Genomic DNA, 6,117 nt, shown 5'->3' on the forward strand with positions numbered 1-6,117 from the left:
GACTGCTGTTGTTTACTAAACGGCAATGATCCCTAAATGTGTATTTTACTTGTGAATTTATAAAACCAATAACCCAGACTTAATTTTTAAAACCCCAGCAAAGTAATTGCAAGAATAAAAACAAAGGGGGGGAAAAAGACTGAAAACTTGCCAGTGTTTATTCATGGCCATAAATATTTTCGGTCCAATAAAGAAGCAAGAAATTAAAAAAATTTCTATAAATTATAAAGTGGTTCGTACGTGCTGATAATAACACGAATGGGACAAAGGGGAGGGTAAAGGTGGAGAGAGGGGAGAGAGGGAGAGAGGAAACATCTCTACAAACCAACACACAACATACTTTACAAAAAAGGAAAATTTCACAAGAAGAGGCATGACATCTTGATAAATTTATTATAGGGAGGGGGGGGGGGGTGGGGGGGTCGGGCCCATAGTTCTCTTAACGAAAACATGTAAACACGGCGCACACATGAGCCCCGAATAAAAATGGTAGTATATATATATGAGTCAAGCTGCAAAAAAATGAAAAGTCCTTTCGTTTTGTGTTTGATTTGTTTGTTTTTTTTCTTTGCTCTATCGCGCCTCCAAAGCCGAGTCTCTATAATTTCTCTCACCAAGTCCACTGTTGCGTTTGCACCAAGTGATGTGCTGAGGGGAACTGTGGGGGGGCCGCGGCGCTGTACTGCGCATTATACTGCATGTGATGGAGAGACTGGGCGCTATATGCAGAGAAGGGAATCCCGGCCTGAAAAGTGGCCGCAAAGTCCTGAGCTTTAAGAGTGGTGGACAAGGCTTTCCATCCCTGACTAAGACGGGCACGGCCACCCGCCTGGGAGAAGGAAGATGGGTCACTTCCATACCTTTCTCGGCTCGGGCTCTCTTCATCTTATATCGTGGTTCTGGAACCAGATCTTCAACCTGGGTCGGGGTGAGGCGGATCAGGCTGGCCAGGTGTTCCCTCTCAGGGGCGGACAGGTACCTCTGCTGCCTGAAGCGACGCTACCAGCTCGTAGGTCTGCGCCTTGGAAAACAACACCCTTCTTTTTCGCTTCTTGCCAGAGTCGCTGCCGCCGGTGCTGGACGTTTCCTTGTCGTTATCGGGCGACTCGTCGTCCGCGGACGGCTCCGGAGACTTGGCCGAGTCCTGCGAGCTGGCGGATAGACCGTGCACTGCGGCAAGAAATGGGAGAAACACTGTCAAAATGTTATGGTGGGGAATCCAAAAGTGGGAGTTGTCACATACACACACACTAAAAGAAATAAATAATTTATTTTTTTTTAAAAAAAAAAAAACCAGGCCGGAAAAAAAGTTCAACATGCGTCACTTAAAAAAAATAAATAATAATAATGCAATAAAATAAAATGGACTATATAAGCAGCACACAAACACAAAGTTCTCTGGTGCAGATTCTCAGAGGGAAATGCCAAATAACTCCTCAGCCTATTTTTTTTTTTTTTTGCCCACAAGCAGGGCGAACCAGTGAAGCATTAAAAGGTGCATTGTCTGCGCGTAAATCCCCACAGAATGAATGCACTCCTGTGAGCTCCACACCGCCGCTCTGTCATTCACTGCTTGCATTTTAGTCCCTTTCTTTTCTCGATCGAAACCTCAAATCGTAATAAATAAATAAATAAATAAAAACCATCAGTGCAGTTTATTTCGTTAAATGTAAACAAGAGGAGCTGCGTGCGCGCACAGCTTGAGCTGGACACATGCACGCCACCCAAGGGCATCATTAGGGCGGAAAATGAGGCTGCGTGGGATTAATGTGGTTGTAATGTAGCTGCATGCTGAGAAAAAAACAACATTCTAAAGTATATATAAGCATTATTAAGGAAAAAAATACTCGAGCTCTACTTACATGAATATTGAATACTGTCCGTAGTTGCAAGCCACCGTGTGTAAGGATTGTCACTAGTGTCATAAAAGGGGTTCTTTAAAGGCAGATTTTGAACGTTTTTCCAGTGGACTTTGCACCAAAACTCCAGTGGTTTTCGTCGTGGATGATGTGGTCTCCGATCCCTCCGTGTCTTCCTCCGCTCCAGTGATAGATCCCTCTTCGTCATTTGTGTCAGGAAGGTCCAAAATGTCCTTTACAGAAAGCCCGTCTTTGTGTTGGTCAACGACATATTCGGGCAGGGGGGGAAACAGGCAATGGGGGGGAAAGTTGAAGCACCAGCTTTTTTTCTTCTTCTTGCAATCCGCTGTTTAGGAATAAAATAAACAAGAAAGAGAAAAAAAAAGAGGTTCAGGATGAAAATGTGACGAAGAAAGAGTCGCTCTACGCAGAAGCACGGTTACTGTGGAGAGAGGATTCAGTGTCTGTAAGTCCAGGGAAGGATGCTGCCCAAGTGGCTAAAAGTGCTGCTACACGCGGCTCATGGATACTGTGCTACTGTTGGGTGCTAGAGGGAAATAAGCCATTACCTTGTCCGATCAGTCCATATAAGGTTGGTCTCCACACATGAACCTGCAGTGAAAAAGCATTAAAAAACGCGAAAGGTTGGCCACGTGTGGGCGGGTCTTAGGAGTCAAGTGGATGAAGACAGTGTTTGCAGATGTGAAATTGTGGGTTTTGGGGAGATTTGAGCCTCTACCATTGGTGCTTCAGAGCATGATGAGTGGTGTAACGTGTCAATTAATTACAAAGACGGGGAGGGCCTTTTTTTTTTTTTTTTTTTTACACCCTATTTACATACAAAGAACCTCCAAGTAGCATTATACTCACAACACTTTAACAAATTGCAGTCTTTGAAGCGTTTTTTGTTTCTCTGACTATATTAAAAAATTATATATAAAAAATCATAAACACTCGTATTTTTTTGAAAATGGTGGATTAAATTATTCCTTTTTACGCAGTGATTGAGGAGATGTTCAAATATTAGGTAGGCGATAATTTATGTAAACCTTTTGAGTCAATATTTTGACCAGGGCTTAGTGTTGAAAGTGAAAGCAGAACTGTTTGTTTGGAAACCTAAAGCAAGTGTTCAAGAAAGTGGGCCTATCCACATGTGACAGCCATAATGAGTTAACAATAGAGCAGAAAATATCTTAATAATAATAACAATAATAATAACATTATTATTATTATTATTATTATCACGTATCATTGTTAGCTACTTTATTTTCCTCCCCTTCAAGACTTTTCTCCCTCTTTCCTTCTGCCTCCCGTCAGTATGTGATGTGGGTGACAATGTTTCACGTTTTTGAGCGACTCCTCTGCGCATCCTGGGTGGTCGGAGCCGGGGCAAACACAAATACAAACCGATTGCTAAGCTGCAGACAATGGAGGAAATGTAGACAAATGTCCGGCTCCTGTTGGAAGCTTTTGTACTGCTGCAGTTTTTGCATTTATTTCAGGGCCGAAATAATGGATGATTGACGCCCCGCGCACAATGCTTTCTAACTGTTTGGAATAAATCTGAGCTTGTTCCGAGTTGTCATGGCATTCAACTGCTTTCAATGGACTATCTCTTCATTCAATTCCTGGATCCTTGCACAAAATTAAGGGGAGAAAAGTCCTTCGTTCGCGCGTTGCAGGCACGCACGCACGCACGCACGCACGCACACACACACACGAAATAAAAAAAAATAAAAAAAAAAAAAAATAATAAATATTATTATTATTATTATTATTATTATTATTATTATTATTATTATTACATTAAAAAGATTGATAACATTTTCGTTTTTTTTTTTTTTTTTTTTGATAAAATGAAATAAAAAGTCCGAGGCAGACAGGCAGAATCAGTCTCATCCTCCTACAAAGGCTCCATTGAGCTGAACCGCGGCTGCGTAGACAAACTGCAGCTTGGCCTGAGCTTTTCTATAGAAGAGAGGAGAGAGGTGACTGACCTGATCCACCATGATGCAGCGCAGCTAAATCTCACATGTGAAGGGACCAGTATACGCAGCCCCTGCAGTGCAGACAGAGCTTTTACGCACTATAGAGAAACTGGTACTGGCTGCAGTTTGGCTCATGTTAGATCATGACTTAGATTGACTTAATCAGGGTGTGTGTGTGTGTGTGAGCATGTTGAGTTATTCCTCGAGTCATTGTGCTTCGTTTTTTTGTTTGTTTGCTTGTTTTTCTTCCTGGAGTGACACGTTTTATACTTTAGGGTGAGTCACGTTGGGTCGTTTTTCAGTCACACTTTGCAGTGGCTGCTGTGGCAAGTTACTGGGGATGGAACTATTTGACCAATTGAAGCCAAGGCTTTCAGAAAGAGGAGGTAAATGTGCAGTGCTTGAGTGGACCTACTCCACTTGGAGAGCCTATCGCTCTGTGTTTACCTGTTTACCTTACCTAGGTAGTTCAAACAGAACGATTACCTTTCCCACTCCATGCTCAAAACAATGATTACATTTTGCGATCTTTGATTATTCTTATTATTTGTGTTATGTACTTGTATTCTTATATACTCGTATTCTCATTTTTATTCTTATTCTTAAAGCTTTTGTTTCACCCAAATAAATGAATAAAATTAAAATCAATAAATAAATATAAACAAATATAATTTTTTGTTGCTGTTCAGACATAATTATTTTATTCTTCCCTGTGACTGTGTGGTTGTGCGTGTTGGGGGTGTTTTTTTTTTGTGTTTTTTTTTAAACCACACATGGAGAAAAGAAGGGCCTCTGAGCTGCAGATGCATCAGGGTTTAAGGGACAATACGCAATTGACAACTGAGCTGTCGCTTCCTATCAGCCGCTTATATGAGTTCAGTTGACATTAAATCTTCGAGATCTGACACCACAATTAGACATTGTAATACAGTTTATGGGGGATATTCACGTGACTTCTGTGCGTAAAAGCGCACAAATGCGCGCACAAGTCAGACCTTTATTTCATTTTATTTTTTTGCTATCCTCTTTGCTGCTTTAATTAAACTATCACTGCCTGCCTTTTATTATTGCACACAGAGCTTACTGTCTCGTTTAGTTTTTTCCTCGACTCCAGTTTTGCAATCAAACGTGCAGCAGGATGGTCTCATCCAAAAACAATTAATTTTTTGGATGAACCTTCCCAAAAAAATAGAAGGGCCGTCTGATTAATTCTAATTCTTCCTTTAAAAATTCATCCCCACGATTGTTCCCCAAATAAGTAAAGAAAGAGCTTTTTATATTCTCGATTAAATAAATCTTGGGATTGAATGCACAATAAAAGCCGCAGGAAAATCCATAATGATGTTGATCACTGCCTCCTTTTAATCGCTGAATTTCAGCGTGTTTGGACGCCTCAGGCGGGGAGAAGGCTTTGATAAAGGTAACCCCGCCCGCCTCGGGGTGTCCGTGATAAATGTACAGAATGACAAGACTGATTTCCTCCCCCTGTGATTAAACGCCTATATATTAAACGCAGGTAAAGGCTGGTCCGGTCTATTTAGGGGGGGCGGGGGCTAATCCGTGGCCTGAGGACACGTATAGCTGGAGGGTAGAAATCATTTCAAAGCCAGTTAGGGTGGAACGCTTTCTCTTCTCTTTTTACAGAAATCCAGCCACCTTTTCCTCCAGGGCAAAGAGTCTTTATTCGTCTCCTTTGGTCTAATGATTAAACATGTCACGGCGAGATTAGAGCAGCGCGCGCACGCCCCGAGGAGATGCCTTCATTTGTTAAACCACCAGTTTATTTGTAACGGTGAATTTCATGCCACACTGTGTTCTCCTTAATCTTTTCTTTTTTCGTGTAAGACGCATTACTGTGGGAAAAAAAGGAGAATTTATTATTTTTAATCACTTCCAATTTTAGTGTCACACACTGACAGAGCGGAGGAGGGTCTGAATACACTGGTACATCAAGGTGACGGCAAATACAGCAATTAAATAAACGGAATAAACGAATTAAATAATAATAATAATAATAATAATAATAATAATAATAATAATAATAATAATAATAATAATAATAATAATAATGCATTTAATTTTATGCGCCTTTATAGACACTCAAAGTTAAATTTTAATTATCTCTACGCAGAGTGGTGGTAAGCTACTACTGTAGCCACAGCTGCCCATGAGCTGACTGACCACCACAATAAATAAATTAATAAATATATGAATAATTAAATAAATCCCGCACCGGAAATGGCCGGCTTTGTTCCATGCACACAACTCCT

General features: G+C 41.0%; 1 pseudogene; it reads right to left on the minus strand.

Annotated features, from left to right (window-relative positions):
- Positions 1 to 417: 417 nt before the first annotated feature.
- LOC114456683 (homeobox protein Nkx-2.2a-like) lies at positions 418 to 2,130 on the minus strand (annotated as a pseudogene).
- Between the last annotated feature and the right edge of the window lie 3,987 nt (positions 2,131 to 6,117).

Source organism: Gouania willdenowi, chromosome 22, assembly GCF_900634775.1.
Source record: "Gouania willdenowi chromosome 22, fGouWil2.1, whole genome shotgun sequence".
Lineage (NCBI taxonomy): Eukaryota > Metazoa > Chordata > Actinopteri > Blenniiformes > Gobiesocidae > Gouania > Gouania willdenowi.